Here is a 17,348-nt window from a genome sequence, read left to right as displayed (position 1 = left end):
CCAGAATGTTCACTAGCTAATAAGAATGCTTTTTCAGTTCAGTTTTTTTAGAAGCATGCTTTGTATCATTTTTAACAATGATTTATACATTTCATATGGAAACATTTGATAGTTCCAAACATTTGAATTTATGTTCTGCATTTCAGTTGGAAAATTGACACATCACCAAATGATTATGGTTACATTTTGCTAAATGAGGAAAAGTAGACACTCCATTCATAAATAATGTAGCATCCATCCCACTCTTCTTTCTCTGATTCTCCTCTCCTCCTCATTTCTGTTTTATTATTTATTTATTGAATCATCTAATCACCAGACAAAAAAATTGTTTAAGTAAGGACCTTGTCCTGCAAGCCTTACTCACCTTCTCAATCCAATTAAAATTAGTGGGACTACCCAAGTAAGGCCTACTCTTGTGCATAATGGTTGTGGGATGAGATCCTACGGGTCAAGCTCTACCTTAATTTTACCTGTGAATCCTCACAGTTTATGTAACCCCGTAGATGTAAGTGAGGTTAGTATTTTCTATTGAGAACTTATACCAATAATATACTTGATAATACTATAATGCAGTGGTGCTGTAACAAAAGTAATCTGAAATGTCTAGATCCATTTTATCTAATACCTAGACAAGGTGCTTTTTTCTTGAAAAGTTCTATAATAATTGTGATATTTACAGTTTTGGTACAAAGAATATGTGAATTTTATTTTGTACACACAGTGCTAACTAGAACCCTGATCCTGAAAATATTTACACGTAGGAGCAGTTCCAATGATATTGTGCTAAATCTAAAATTCTTATGTAGACTGACTATTGAAATTAACAGGAATTTTGATGGCATAAGGACAGGAGGATTGGACCCATTCTTTGTATTTTATCTAGCTCTAAGTAAAGTTTGTGAAAACCCCATATGCTGCAAATTTTAGTTTAAAACCTGTTAGTTCAAGTACGGGATATGAAGGGATTATAAATAATAAAAAAGTCAATATTATGCCATCATTTTGTATCAGCAGTTTTCTGCTTCTTGAATATGTAAAGTACAGTATACATTAAATCATTATGGTATTTTGTGTGCCTTAGATTTCCATTTTAAAACTTGTCTATTTTTTTGTGAGGCTAAGATATAGTAAAAACTACAGCTGTATATACAGTAAGTAGTATTCTAAGTTGCTCCAGCTGCTCCAACAACATATTTGCTATCTGAGTACCCTTGTTTAGCATCCTGGTCAGTTATCTACCAGAAGGATTACTTTGCTACTAGTAAGTGTCACCGATAGATTTAGACACATGTTAGCTTCACAATAATTTCACTATGCCATACGCATGTATAGTGCAGAATGAAGGAATTCTTTATTTCTCAGCAATTCTACTAAATACCATTTTTATTTCAAATTTAGTAGGAAAAGTTTCAGGGCCGTTATTCTGCTTACAAGAAATTCAAGAAATATTAAAATGGCTGGAATTTCCATTTGAATCCTTCCGGACCTTTAGGCTTGTGTGTGATTAGGCCGTTCAAATGCTAAAAACAATTAATAGAGAGAACAGCAGCTTCCTCAAATAGCTGGGAAGCAGAATAGGTGCATTTTAAATGGCATCTTTAAGTATGGTGTCTTCTCAGTCGACTATCAGTAGGGACTCAGCAAGTCCAACAGGGAAATCCAGCCCTAATAGATTCATAATGGCAATGTTAAAAGAGAACTGTATGTCTTAACATAACAACAGATATTCATGTTATTAATTGATAGCTGAGAAAACTGTCAGGACTTCTTTATTAAGGTTATTGATACAGCTAAAATATACTGTCCAAACAAAATTATATTGTCTTGACAATGTATAATAAATGTCTAACATGACATTTTGGTAAATCATACCTAATAGGAAAATTAGCTGGCCAAGTTTTATTTCCTGATGTGGCGCTTAGCAGGTTGTGATCTGAAAAGCAAATATTTTGTAGTAAATATACTGCAATATGAGAAATACATCTATTTACTGTATTTACAGCTGTGTGCTATTTATTGTAACATTTCAGAATATTTATCAGTCTTGTGCACACAGATCAATGTTGTATTGAGTAAGGTTGTACTTGCAACAATATTGTCCTCTTAAAAGTTACAAATTTTAGAAAGTGACTCTTTCCCTTCCATCCCACACAACTGCTCTATGACTTCCTCTCACCTTCATAGACTTTAAGGTCAGAAAGGACCATCATGATCATCTAGTCTGACCTCCTGCACATTGCAGCAGCAGGATCCTTCCAGATTGGCCAGCCAGGTCAGGAACCACATCTAAAGACAAGACAGCTAGGAAAAACTGTATACTTCCCTTGATCTGTAACAAACTTATATTGATTTCAATAGGAGTTTATGCTCATAGACAGACAGCACTATAGGGCTCCAAGTCTGTAACTCAGAGTTGACGACAGTTTGTTCTCCCCTCCCACCTTTTATATCACCTCACACTATACCACCACCGACTGTTGCCACACAACATAGCAACCTTTGATTTTCCAGCAGGAATGTCCCTATACCCTCCCTCTAATAGGCCCTGCACCATCACACCACCTCATTTTGGAGGAAAGGAGTGATGCTCTCTAGAGAATATCATTCCTGTTGGACTCTCAGGGGGCCACTGCTGCAGTAGTACAATAGCTCCCATTGAAATTGTGAGTGTCACCACTGCAATTCTCCTGCACATGCTGATCCAAGGAATGAGGTACCAAGCTGGGATCTGACACTTAGAACCCACAGAGAGTAGCAGAGAGTATGACTATAAGGCCATATGACCAGCTCACCTCAAATATTGTAATAATACTGTACAAAACTCATACAAAGACTAATTGCTCATAAGCTACAATTAAGATGTGATCATATCTTTCTGCAAATAATCCTAATTTTATAAATCAATGTTTTGTACTTACAGTGACCACCATTAGAACAAAGTCATGCTTAGTTACCAGAATGTGTCCCTATGCTTAAAATAGGAAATAACTCTAGAATCTGAAGTAACATGGTGTGATAACTGTAGGTAAATGGCAACTTTTTAATGCTTGCTAGTATACATAATACACAATTGTTTTCTCCTTTAAAAACCTTTCAAACACCATTACAGTATTATGCTAACTTTAGTTGGGTCAAGTTCTACTCTCATTCACATCTGTACAACCCCACTGCAGTTAGTGGAGCTCTGCAGATGCAAGTGCAGTAGGATTTGGGCCAATATGTTAATATGCTTCTAGTTAAATGTAGAATTTTTAGGAAAGCTTGTTAACAAAATTGTATTTGCATTTTTATATTTAAAATGTAGGGCACAGTCCTACCTTAAATTACACAGGGGAAGATTAATATGACTCTGTGTGAAATCAGCTACCTGGTCAGGCCAAGAGATAAAATATGCTTTCTAATTTACAGGCTGCATAAATATCTCATTTCTTCTCAAATTTGCACAGAAATACTTGTATTATGGACACGTACTCCCTCCCAATATTTTAAAAATTAATTTATATGCCATTTTTCAGCCTATTTACATGTATCAACATTTGTGATATTCATGCAGTATTAAATTAATGGCCTCTCACATCCACTGTGGCAGTTAAAATAGCATTTCTTCAGTAGCGAGATCTTTGTGGCAGGTCTTTGCAGTAAAATTGTTGTCGTGTTTTATTTCTTACGTATGGAAGAGTTGGCTGGCTAACCATAACACATTATGAAAGCCCTTGATCACGTGTTGTGAAATTATAGATGAGGAATAGGCCAATCACATATGGAAACTGTTTTTTAATTTAACCAAGTGGCTGTTCAACCAGTAACAGCTATAAGGCCACTTTATCATCAAAAAGTAAAGTGCAAAGGAACACAATAATTGTGTTATGACATTCTGGCATTGCCTTGCAATCTCTGATAGGGATATGTCATCACATCATGTCACTGTGTACTGATGTATGTTAATTCCGTTCCTCCACTTCCTCTTGCGGAATCAATTTCTTCTCTATTCTCTCTGCCCCAATCTGTACTGGCCTCTGGAAAAAGAGAGGTCACTCTTACTTTGATCTGCCGGATACATGTACCCTGGACAGAGACGTGAGCACTGCTATAATTGCTCACTCTGCCTCAGATCCAGATAGAGCAAGTGGAGGACTAATTGGATATATGAAGCCCAAAATAGTTATAAACCAGGCTGTGAAGAACTGCATGCAGCTTGTGAGCCCTGACTTGAGTTGCTCCTTAAGCCGTTTCTTGGTTGCCTAGGTACTGTATAGCCATATCACCACTGTTTATTTAGATATATCAAATTTTAAATACACAATCTTTTTTTAGTAGTGTGTAAAACTATGGCACATTTATATCCATCTCTTCCTTTTTAATCTTATGTTAGAAGCATGGTCAGTGTAAAAAGTACTGAGATTTTGATTGCTCAGTATTTTAGTGGAGTAGAAGTGAAACCACAGATCAGAGTTTTCTGGGATTACCTGATATTTTAGACAAATTGTCTTGAATTATATTGTTTATATGGTACTGATGTATGCTGCTGTAAAAACTATATGAATGCTATTCTCCTGGGACTCTGACAGAGGAGAGACGTATATCACTTGAGGCTATCCCAGGGACCAAAAAATCTCTAATGATATTTAATTAGGCACAAGTATGTAGAAGATTAGGAATAGCCTCTAAATATTATGGGCCAGATTCTGATTTGTTACACTCAGGTACATCCAGAGTGACTCTACTGAAGTCAGTGGAGTTACACCATAGATACGCAGGTGTTACTGAGATCAGACTCTGTCCATGCTAGCGATTGCCTCTTTCCTTCTATGGATGATTCAAAGTTAGTACTCACTTCATGTTAACTTTATCATTATATTAAAATATTTTAGATGTTACAGAGGAGTTAGTTAAATGTTTCTGTTTGAGTGTAATATTTAAGTGTCATTTGTGTGCTGCTTTGTTTTCTAAAGAATGGAGATAATTCTCAGTGTATACTGTATCTTCTCCCTCTAGGACATTTTATTTGCTAGCTTCAACCCTAGGCATTAACTTCTGTTCTGTATAGATGACACTGAACTCTACAACTCGCTCAGTTCATGCTTTGATTCCTTTGTAGCTCATCTGCTGTATTTACCCATTTTGTCTGTCAGTGCTTGGTGACCCTATAGCCTTCTGCTGTTGAATGCTTTAAAGACTTATAATTTCCTGCATACAAGTCTTCTAATTCTCTTTAACACAGACCTTTGCTCCCAAGGGTAGCAATGTAAGCGTCAGTCTTGCTCCTGACTTTTGTTTTTTAATCTCACCTCTCCCTTGTCTGTAAATCTACTTATCTCCACCTCTGAAATGTTACAAGAATTTATTATTAATGTAACTCTTTCAAAATCTATATTCATGTCAATCATTTTCTGTCTTAACTCGGATAGTTCCCTTTTTTATTATCCTGTTATAGCCTTACTCTTCCATGGAGTCCAGAATGCTGCAGTTAAATTACTTTTTCATTACAAGAAAAAGGGGCATTTCAGTCCATCCCTTCACCTTCACTATCAATCTTCATATCCACTTGTAAACTGCCCATTTATTTTTCAAAATTCTCCATAAACTTTTGGCATTCTACCTTTCTGACCCTCTATCCACATATAGTCAACAAAGTCCATTTTGCCCACAGTCTCAGCTCTCCACAGCTGAAGATCATTCTTTGCTTGTACTTGCTGTATCTCTGGCATTCTGTCCTTCCTTCTGTATGATTTACTCTGTTCAGATCTTAACATAACAGATAAGATTATGACTGTCCCTGCAAAGACCCACAAGCAGGAGATGGTGCTTCTTTGTGTCTTCTATTTGTCCCTGTGCAGGGATCCGCCATAGTCCCAGTGGGAAGTTCAAGGACTGCATAAAGTTAGTGCCACCACTGGCACTAGACTCTCCAAAGAGGAGTGGAGTTATGGATTTGCCTTTTCTTCCTCCCTCCACAGCAGCAAGCAGGGCTGATTTGGCTTGAGCAGGAAGGCGTTGAACATAAACTGCACTGTGAAAGGGTGTAGGGGTTCCAGTTTTGCTGTGTGCTTCTCCACTCTGTTACAATTCTCTTTGGGACTCCTACTATTCCCCAGCCTCTTCTGACTCCCTCCACCCCAAATGGGCTGTAGCCATAAGCTACATTTTAGCCCAAATCTTCCCATTCTTTTTAGCCTACAAATGACACTAGATCCTACTCAGTACTGCATACTTCAGTTCTTCCCCCACCATAGCTAATCTGCAAGAACACTTGCATGTTTATCACTTTTAATGTCAATTCTTTTCTTTTCTCCTACTGGATCTTCATCCATGTCATTTTTCCTTTTATGAGTTGCTGTGCCCAGCTTGAAAGTCTTCTCTCTTTTGCCTCTTTCTGTTAAGCATTTTATGACACTTCGTATGAAGGCTGCTATGTCAAGGTAAGTTGTACTGTTGTGTGATTCAGAACCCACAGAGTTAATTAAAATGAAATGAAATTGATGTTACTGTGACACGGTGTTCATTGGTGTCTAATTCTAAAATGTGAAAAGCTCCCAATGATTTATTTGCAATGACTGCAAGATTGGGCCTTAAATTGTTTTATATGTTGAGTCATACATCAATCACTGTTTCAGGTTGACAACATTTTTAAATGTGGCTGTACTATCACTCAACTGTTCTACCCACTTTGTGCGCCATTACAGCCTTCCACAAAGTCAAAGGGCACAATACTGTTAGAAATAGATGCCAAAATGTTCTATGCGTAGGAAGTAGAACACAATTGACAATTAAGCTACATAGAGATGTCACATGCAGTAGACTGAATGTATTAAAAAAAATTGCTGTTGTAGCTTCACATTGGAATAGATGTCAATCATTTGATACTTAATTGATATCACAATTGTTGCCACAGAACATTTTAATACTGTATTGTGGAAGATTTTATGAATTGTTTGATAAACATTTTAGATGTCTTACTTGTTTCTTGTTATATACTATTATAATGCAAAAGTTTTTTTAAAAATATAAAAATAAAGGGCCTTTTTCTCATTTACGCTAAGGCCCTTTAACACCCCTCTGGGAGAACAAAATGACATTAAAGTGGAACTGAATGAAACTGACACATAGTAAGGTGTGTTAACTCTAGCAGGGTGGTGTAAAGAAGTCTTAGTGTAACTGAGAATCAAGCCTCAAAGTTGACTGTGCAGTCATCAATGGATGATCTTCTTTACAATATCTCTGCTGCACACATATTGGCCAGCGAGATCCAAATCATTACGCTGGTGTTTAGTTTAGAGAAAATTAGAAATGTAGTTTAGAAAGATATTCTAATCTAGCTTCTTTTGTAGGATTTAGATATCCAACTGTAGGCTGACCTTCTTTCCCCTCTTGCCTACAAAAAGAATGTGGTAAGAGATTTGTACCTCAAATTAGTGACCTGGCTATAGAACTGGTAGGATTGTGAATAATATTAATTGCAAATTTGGGCAATTTTTCCTCAAATAATTATTCACAACGTTTTTATCATTATTATTAGACAGCTTTACTTGACCACTTGAAGCAGGGTTGTGAGAATTCACTCAGCTCCATTCTCTGCTGACATAAGATCCAGTGAGGTTTGTTATACTGTGTAATATTGCCACACTACAGGGAAATGTGAGGCACAAAGCTAAAAGCCAAAGTTTTCTCACCACCCTAATTTTGGTGATATTAGACAGCGAAACCATTAGCCCAATCCTGCATGCCTGAGTCATGTAAAACTTCCATTGCTGCCAGTGTGAGTTTTGCATTAGCAAGTATTGAGCCTCATCATCCTATACTATTGTATTGGAATTATAAAATGATCTCCTAAAAATAAATAAATACTGGGGAGAAAAAAATTTTTGCTTTTCATTCTTACATGTCTAAACTGTGGTGATACTGTACATCACTATAACAGACTTCTTTTTACTTTTGTGAATGTCACTTTATAATTCTAGCAAAACACAAGGCAACCTTTGCATTCTGAATGTTATGAGCCTCTAGTCCTCAAAATATCTCCCAAGATTAAAAAAATTATTACAAATCCAGAGAGGCAAACTGAATATTCCAATATAGTTAAAAGAAAAATCTGTTTAAGTATTAATATTGGACATGTAATACTTTAACATTAAATTCTTCTACTATTTCTTTGCTGAGTTTGGAAGAGGACAGTTCTTGGTAATGTCACAATATCATGACATGTCATAAATGCTTTTTAAAAACTTGGCGTTACCAGACACAACAACATTATTTTTTAAGGCTACAATGTTACATTCAGAGAATGCAGTTTGATTCTATCCTGACTTTTATGAAAAAACTAAAAAGGTACAGTATGCCAAAGCAGAAAAATTGATTTTTGTTTGATCAATATATTCTGTATATTTCTTGATTTCTTTATATGGAATGCATTTAATATTTATTTTGCAGCTTTGAACTTCTGTGTTTTGGGGATTTGGTGGTGGTGTTTTGTTTTGGTTTGGTTTTTTTTGGTGTTATCAACCTACTGTATTTAGACCTGAAAAAATGAAATAACTTTTGAAAGACAAATACAATTTTCTTTTTAACATTAACATGTTTTTAGTTCCTAATGGAGAAAAAAAAAACAGAAAGAAAAAGCACTTCATTATGTGTCAGTATGTACAGAAGAAAGTTAAAAAGTTACTTCATTTCTCATACATTTGGGACCGATTCTCATCTAGTGTAAATCCACATAGTCCCATTGAAGTTCGTGGAGCTATGTGGATTTACATCAGTGAGGATCTGATCCTTGAAATCTTCTCTGCAGCAAAGGGAACTCTTACCAGCAGTACTTGAAGACTTGTGAGTTGTGACTGCATGTTACTTGAAAGACTTACTTAAACTATGTTTTTGGTGCAAGCAGTTGTTGTACACGATTTCATGTTTATGTAGCAAGATGCATTGAAATGTTGATAATAGTGTTGAAACATACATGTAAAGATTGTTGTTGTGGAAATTGTCTGTTCTGTTATATTTTTCTTGTGTGTCTCATCTGTTTAGAACGTAAATTTTCATTTTTTTTATCGTCCTAACTGAATAAGGCTAAATGAATACTGTAATTGAAAATATATTTTAAATCTTGTCATGAGTTTTTAAAAAAAGACTATTACAAATTGTATCATTCCTGATTACACAGAACTTTGTGGGTGGTTTTAAATAAATTTTATACTTCTATTTTGCACTCAGTAGTCTAATTTTTCTTTCCTATATTTATTAAATCGTTATGTTTTGTAAATATGCATTTCAAAATAGCAATACTATTTTTGTGTTTCCAAACACAAATAAAAAGAGTAGATTCCTGATCATATGTGGCCTGATTCTGCTAAGACAAAATGCATGTTGAAGTCATTTGAGGAGGACAGGAGGACTGGGCCGCTACAGGCCCCCATTCCCTGCATCTTGTTCCAGTATCAGGGCCATAGTATGTAATGTAGAACAAAATCTTACACCCATATAATTGAACTTATTGCTGAAACAAATAGTATTTAAAATTTACTTTTATGTAAACTTTTATTTTATCAAGCAATAAATACTGATTCCATAGCTAGGAATATTTTGGTATTGTAGCACATATGAGGATGCTAATAATCTTTCAGCCAAATATGCTGTGCCTTGGAGGCAGTTATACTCACCAACATCATGGTAGTCTCTGGATTCTGTACACTGAATACATCTTTTCTCTTTTATAATTAGTAAAATAAAAGCAATTCCTTTTCATCTTATTAAGGAAGGAGTTAAAAAAAATAGTAGTTGTCATTAGTTTTCTTATAAAAGTATTCAGTTTTGTGAAGTATTTCCCAACAAAATTTTCCAATCTTATCATTAACACTTTTGGTTATATTTGGGTATTTATTTATGGTGAACACAAACCGACTGATTCACCCCTGCTGGAGTCCAGGAGTACAGTTTGATCCCATCTAACCCTATGGGCTAGCTGCATTGGAGGGGAGAATCAGCAAGTGGAATCAGTATCTCTTGGGATTCCTGGCCCTTCTCTCACCAATCCCTGCTTGTTTATTTGCAGGGCTGAGGTATGCAGTACAAAACCCCGCAGCAACAGATGTGGTCAAAAATTTTGAATTCTTGTTTTTCAGCAAAAAAGACAAAAATGTTAGCCAACATTGTTGCAAAAAGTGCCCCACAGCAACTCTCAGGCTTGAGGCTCTGCTCTCACTACTGCCATTAATACAGTACTACAGAGAAAGAAATTCTGTTCTGAGGAGACTGTGACCATTCAGGTTATTTTTCTCCTTTTGTTTATTTTTATTTTTTTCAATTACAAAAATTCAGTCCAAAAAGCTTGTACACCTCTACCCCGATATAATGCTGTCCTCGGGAGCCAAAAAATCTTACCGCGTTATAGGTGAAACCGCGTTATATCGAACTTGCTTTGATCCGCCAGAGTGCGCAGTCCCGCCCCCCCGGAGCGCTGCTTTATGGCGTTATATCCGAATTCGTGTTATATCGGGTCACGTTATATCGGGGTAGAGGTGTATTATCAAGTTCTTTCTGAAAACTGGAACCCCCAAAAGTTATGAAATTCTACTGGTCTGAGGTTTCAGTTACAGGAAGGCTCCTTTCCAATCTGGGCGGATACAGGCCTGTGGCTTTTTATAGTGACTGATCCACCAGCCTTGCCCCCACTTTTTCTCCACATCATACTTAACAACTCTTCCAACAGATACATATTTTCCACAGCCAAATATACACTTTATGTTAAGAGTTGGAGGCAGATTATTATCTGAATATGTACAATGAATTTTCACGTCAATATTGTAAAACATGTATGAAGGGTAATAGAATATTTATGTACCTTTAATTTTTTAGGGTCATAGGGCTTTAAATTGTTGTGTTCTCGTCACATATTTTGCATATGAGTTACATTAGTTATTGCAGCAACTCCAAGTTAATTTTTTTTTGTAGGGGGCTATCTTTCAGTGTTTAGAAGCATCCCACTATCTGATAACTACACTGAAGGAACATGATACTGCAGTTCAAATACTGTCTGTGATATCTTAATGATTTTTATGCTGGTCATAGACAGATTTCCATTGAATACTGTTGGTTCATATTTTTGTAAATAACCCTCGAGAGAATCCATTGTAGAACAATCTTTAGGATTATTCATTGAGGGTTAAATTCTGCGAAGTGCAAAGGGCACACAAAGTCCTACATGCATCTAAACTTGACTTACATCTTAAAATGTGAGTTAAGTAGTAGGCAGGGCTTTGCAGGGACCTCCTGCACTACAGTGAATTTTAAACTCAGACCTGATTTTTTTTTTAAACCACAAACAAAATTGTGCTTTAGCTAATGCTATTTTGGGTTAAGAATTGACATACGTGCTTTAATGTAAAAAAAAAAAAATTACTAAGGAAACCTGCTATGTGTTTTGGATCCATGACACTGAAATAAATGTAAAAAAAATGTTTAAATCTAATCCCAGACATGACATTAGCTACTGGTTGAACAATGACCCTGTGTTTTCTGAAGGCGAATCTAAATCACTCCACCATCTGCTCACAATCTGATCTACTTTTCTGAATGGTCATAATCCTGGTAGAACTTCTTCTGCTTGTATACCAGACAAAAGTTACCCAAAATTCTTAATTAAAGCATTTCTTCCAAAGGGCAGAATCTGAACCTTCATCTCTGCTATATTCTGCTGCCCAGCTGCTCTCCTAACAAATGGGTAGTATTTCTCACCTGTGCCATTCAAGGTTGCTTGTAGAGGCTGCAGGATGGAGTTGCACCTCTTCCATTTAGGCCACCAGAAATTTTGCCTCCTGCTGCAGAAGTTGGCTGTTCAGTTTCTTGTGACCATTTTGTTTTACAACCTTAAGTTGTATCCTTTTTCATATAATAGCAACTTTGGTTCAGCTTCTAGCACTGCTGTCCCTCAATTAGGGAAACTTGGTAGCACTAAGGGTATAGCCCTCTGGTTCCTCAGGTGCAGCCCCCCTTCAGCAGGCTCCCTCTACGTCCGCACCACAGTAGTGGAAAAGCCCTGCAAGCACTGAGTCAGGTGATGGTCCAAAAGGTGTTACAGACAGCTTTTCAGAAGCCACCGAGGATGATCTGGGTCCTGCTGCTCCAAGCCCAACTCTCACTCTGCCAGAGCATGAGACTTTGAGTTGGACTGTGCAGCAGGTCCTCGACACTCCCACCACACTGTGGTCATGAGACATCTCAACCAGGAGCATGAGGATTCCCAAGGAGAGGAGAACTCCCCACTGCCTGCTCAGGTGTAAGTCTTCCAAACGGTAGAGATTCCAGGTCTCTAAAAAGGCAAAAGCAAGCATCCCCTTTGCAAGGAAATAATTTGCATTGTTAATGGGCAAGTGGTTTTAAAATCACCGTTTATACTTTGTCTCCTTTGCCCTCCTACCTTGAGGAAGTGTTTGCTGGGGTATTTTTCCTGAACAGAAGCTGTCACTGTGCTCTGTATGGGACTCCCTGCAGCATGAGGAGAAGCCTGTTATTTCAATGAAGCCAGGCCTCCAGCTGCAGCAAAATAGGAAATGGGCTTGTCTGGCTTTCAGCCCTGCAGATCCTTGCTCTGCCAGGGAAGGAGACTCGGAATGCAGGCAGCCGCAGAATAGGAATTGTGCCACTCTGCTTCTCAGCCAACAAACACTTGGTCTTCCAGGGAAAGAAGCTCAGATCTGAAAGATGGGGAGGGGTCCCACTCCATAAGCTGGCCAGAACAGAGGCACATAAGGACTCCATTCCCCATGCAGCTGTGTTATCATGGGATTACAGATGGGTAAGTGAAAAAGCCTTTCCTAGGTTCAAAATGGCTCCTGATTTACCATGTAAAGCCCCATGAGGTACTAGGTTTCTCCTAAACTATTCAAATGTGTGCTGGGTTGGGGAAGAAGGCAGACAACCTCCCAAGGTCCAGGGACCTTCTAGTGGGCTATTCCCACAATCAAGGTATTTGTCCTAGTACCCTCCATTAACTGTCTCTTGTAAATAGCCGATGGGCAGTACCAAACACACACCAACCCTGACCAAAAAAACCCAAACACATCCCAAAACACCGTTGACTCTCCGAAGACAGTGGTTTGCATGAAATTTATTAATTTTCATAATAATAATTAAATAACTTCCCACTCAAGCAAAATTAGAAACAGCATTTCCCAGACTCTCTTCCTTTGAGGACAACATAAGATCCAAATGAAGTCTTCAGATTAAAACCAAATGTTAAACTGAAATGTTACATAAAAACAAAGACATATTCATAAGTTTGTGAACCGATAGTTGGCTCAGCAGAACCTGTCCTAGTGAAAGGCACAGACACACCTTCAGAAGGGGACTTCCTTCCAAAAGATCCCATAAACCATCAGAGTAATGACATGACATTGAAATTTCAAAGCCATTGAGACCAAACCTATTTTCTATACATAGTAAAGAAAATCTATGTGGTGGCAGGTGGCTTTAATAGAACGAGCATGCATAGGCAAGCCAGCATGCTCCGCTGTATGAAAGCCAACATTCCGTGGCAGCTGGCAGGGGAGCCTCCAGACGTGTCAGTCACAGGAAGCCTCCAGACATGTGTGTGTGAAGTGAAGGGGTTGGGTAGAGAAAGGGGTTTTTAGTGATTGTCTTGCTGCTTTGTGACCTACAGTCCCACTACTGCAGAGGAGGGATGTCTCCAGGCTGTATTGCTCCTGTCCTACAATATAATTCTGTCCTGTTTCCACATAATGGGCTTTAAATAACTAGCTGAAACATGTTAGATTTTAATTCCTTGTTTTTTTTAAAGAAACCCATCACTTCTTTTTGATTCCATTGTTTTTTTTTTTATTCAAGACTATCATTTCAGCTCATTCATATTATTAATCAGAGCGTTTGGGAGGATTTGCTCCATAGCTGAGGCAACAGCTGGTCCAAATATTAATTGAACCTAGCAGGGCTGTATGCAAAAATCTGTACTTTGACTGTACTTGCACTGCTTCTGTCTGTACTGCAGCTTCCCTTGTGAAGAGAGGTTTTCATTGCCCAGAGTAAGAGCCTTCTCCTCTATAGCATAGCCACCATCTTGAGCAGCCTTCCTCTATTGCCTCATTCTCCTTCAAACTCACTCTCTCACTCACTTTTCATCCAATTTAAAAATTCATCCAGAACCATATGTTGTCCGTTCCTTTTAACTTTTTTGTCTACTAACATATTTATGTTAACTTTGTGGGCTGAGTCATCCCTGTTGTCATTCCATGGAAGTCAGTGGCTGAACCAGGCAATTACTGTAATAATTAATTCTGTGAAACATTATGGGATACAGTTTGTATGAGCAATGGTATATAAAATGAAGTCATATGGTATACTGACTTGGAAAATTACTTTGTGGGGTGTGGGTCTAATTTGGAAATCATTGTGTGAAGCTTTTAAAGCTTGTCTGAGCGAGAGTGTGTTAATTATTTGTACTTCCTCCAGCATTCATTATATTTATTAAAGGTAAGCATACCTTGGCCACTTGGTTCTACCACCTGTCAGCTGTAGGAACTTTGCCAACTCAGGTAACTTGAGCTTTGTTATATCTGGGTGAATTGTAGAGAAGGCTGATTGTGCACTACTATATGCATCTAGTTAAGAATTGCATCTGAATGGCATAAACTAGAGCAGAATGCAACCATCCTCATTTTTAATACAGAGTTCTTAGCTGGGGAAGCTGTGAGTACCAGCTGGCAATGCAATCTGCTACATCAAGATGGATCACCATGAAACTCTCAGTCTCACTGAGTGTAACAGAGTGACTGTCCCCTTAAGGTAGTGAGGACTAGTGGTAAGTCCAACACCTGTTTATGGTTGAAGGGCCTGGGATCAGGAGCCTTGTGGAGTGGGTGGGGCAAGGCTCCCATCTCTCCCAGCCAGTCAGGACAAAGAAGCCTTCTTCTGGGAAGAAGGCTGTATATATACACTGTCTCTTCCCTCAGAATGGAGGAGGAGATAAAAAACAGGTGGAGTGTGAGCAGACTTTTGCATCCTTGAGACTGGCGTTATGAAATCTCAAAGAATATATAATTTTGTAGCCATTACAACAGCTGAATTGGCAGGAGTAACATTAGCATTCAAATGGATAAGGGACATATAGCCTAGCTGCACCTGTTATCTTTTCAGATTCTCCATTTAAAGGGGGTACCTCAGAAAGCAGGCATGATCTAAAACATTAAATATTGTTTTTGACAATAGCGTAGTAGGCTTCAACATGAACAAAATACTCGCCTGGATTACAGCACACACTGAGATACCTGGCAATGAAATGGCAGATAAAGAAGCAAAAAAATATTTTAAAATGGAGAAATTGATATGAAGATTCCTTTGAGTAAGGGGGAATTTAAGAGCTTAGTTTTTAAAAGGAATGGCAAGAATTGTGGATCAAGGAGAAAAGAGGAAGAAGATTCTATGAAGTGTGCCCTAAATAGAGGATAATGCACTACTCCAGAGTTATGAAAGGATCAGTGAAGTACTTGTATTTATACTGTTAACTGGTCACTGTGGTTTGAACAATACCTTTTATTGATCAGAGACACAAAGATGGGCTATGTAACACATGTAAGGTTAAAGAAGCAGTTGAACCCAGGAAAGAAAGGCTCTTTCTGAAGAATTCAGATGCTTTAAGGTGACAGAATATACTATGAGGGGTATAGTGAGAGTATTGGGAAAGTAGGGTAACATTAAAAAAACTCTATTATTAGAGCAGGGTAAGAGTGTAGTCAGGAGTGCCGGCAGCTTTTCTGCCACCCTAGGCGGCGGAAGGTCCCGCCCCGAAATGCCGCCCCCCACAGAGGTGGCGGAAGGTCCCGCCGCCGAAATACCACCGCGGTCGCCGCCCCCCAAATTGTAGCACCCTAGGCGACCACCTAGGTCGCTTAATGGGTTGCGCCGGCCCTGAGAGTAGTGGCATAAACATACCGGAAATATCGTAGGTGGCAGTTAGATTCAGTAGATGAGTCTGCTTCACAGTAACACATAAGAGGAATGGAGCAGACAGCAGTAGGGGAAGGACTGCTAGCAGTAGACCTCTTAGCCTAGGGAGGTAAGGGAAAGAATGATAGAGGCAGCTGCTGAAAGAGTTCCTGGAAGAAGCCGCTGGGCAAGCTGCTACAGGAGGTGCTGAGAGTTCAGAAATACAAGCCACAAGGAATTACAATCATACAACCCGCGTAGGGTTGCCAACTTTCTATTGGCACAAAACCAAACACCCTAGCCCTGCTCCCTCCCCGCAGCCCCACCCCCTCCCCAAGACTTCCTGTGTAATCTGATCTTGTTTAATAACCCGTGGCCCTTGAAGCCAAGGGGAGACACTGCACAACCTCTGGCCCCTGAAGCCAAAGGGAGGCCAGGATTGAGAAACACAGGACCCAAGGAAAGAGGGCTGGGCAATCCCTGAACCCAAGAGAAGAGACTACAGGACAGAGAGCCTTTATTTCAAGTTTATTTGAACTTACTAAAGCTGAACCCCAGCAGGGAAATTTTGTCTTTAACTCTGGACTGTGCCCTGCAAGAAGAGAAACTGAAGCAGGGTGCCACAGAGACATACTTGGCTAGCAGGAGGCAGTACAGGGCAGGTTACCCTTTTACATTGTCACACCTTTGTACATGATACAGATGAAGGCAGCTGTGAGTTGCATTGTAAAACTCTGTGGGCTGTGGTTCAGCCATCCGGCAGATAGGGTTCCTTTCTGAAGGAAAGTCAGACTGTCTTCTCCTATCCATACACTTCTAATTTCAATGTAAAGAAAAAACAAGTTACAAGAATAGGATAGATTACATGATCAAATCACACAGGAAGTCTGGGACTGAGACAGGAACTGAACCCAGATCTCTGGAGTCTAATCCAGGGCCCTATCCACTACATCAGGGATTGGCAACCTTTGGCATGCGGCCCATCAGGGAAATCCACTGATAGGCCGGGACAGTTTGTTTACCTGCAGCATCCGCAGGTTCGGCTGATCGCAGCTCCCACTAAAGCAATATGGTTTGGAGCATAGGATGCATACATGTGTGAAGACACTGGAATAGAAAGTTTTAGAAATGGCTTCCTAATGTTTACAGATATAATATACAAAATTATTACTATTGTTGTAATTTGTACTTGTTTTTTAAGTTTGTTTTTTAAAAATAGCCATGTTTTTTACTTATGTAATGAGGGAAATGGAAGAATGAGATAAATGCTTTATGGACCCTTAAAATACAGTGGGGCAATGCGAGTGGGCTCTTGCAGGGACTGTGATCTGTGTGTGCTCCTGTGTTGGGAGATGTAACTGTAGGGTTACCATATGTGGAGTGTCCCAAAAGAGGACACTCCACGGGGCCCCGGCCCCGCC

Source organism: Terrapene carolina, unplaced genomic scaffold (genome assembly GCF_002925995.2).
Source record: "Terrapene carolina triunguis isolate 2854851 unplaced genomic scaffold, T_m_triunguis-2.0 Scaffold95, whole genome shotgun sequence".
Lineage (NCBI taxonomy): Eukaryota > Metazoa > Chordata > Testudines > Emydidae > Terrapene > Terrapene triunguis.
The sequence above is the reverse complement of the archived record's forward strand: the minus strand, read 5'-3'. Positions refer to the sequence as shown.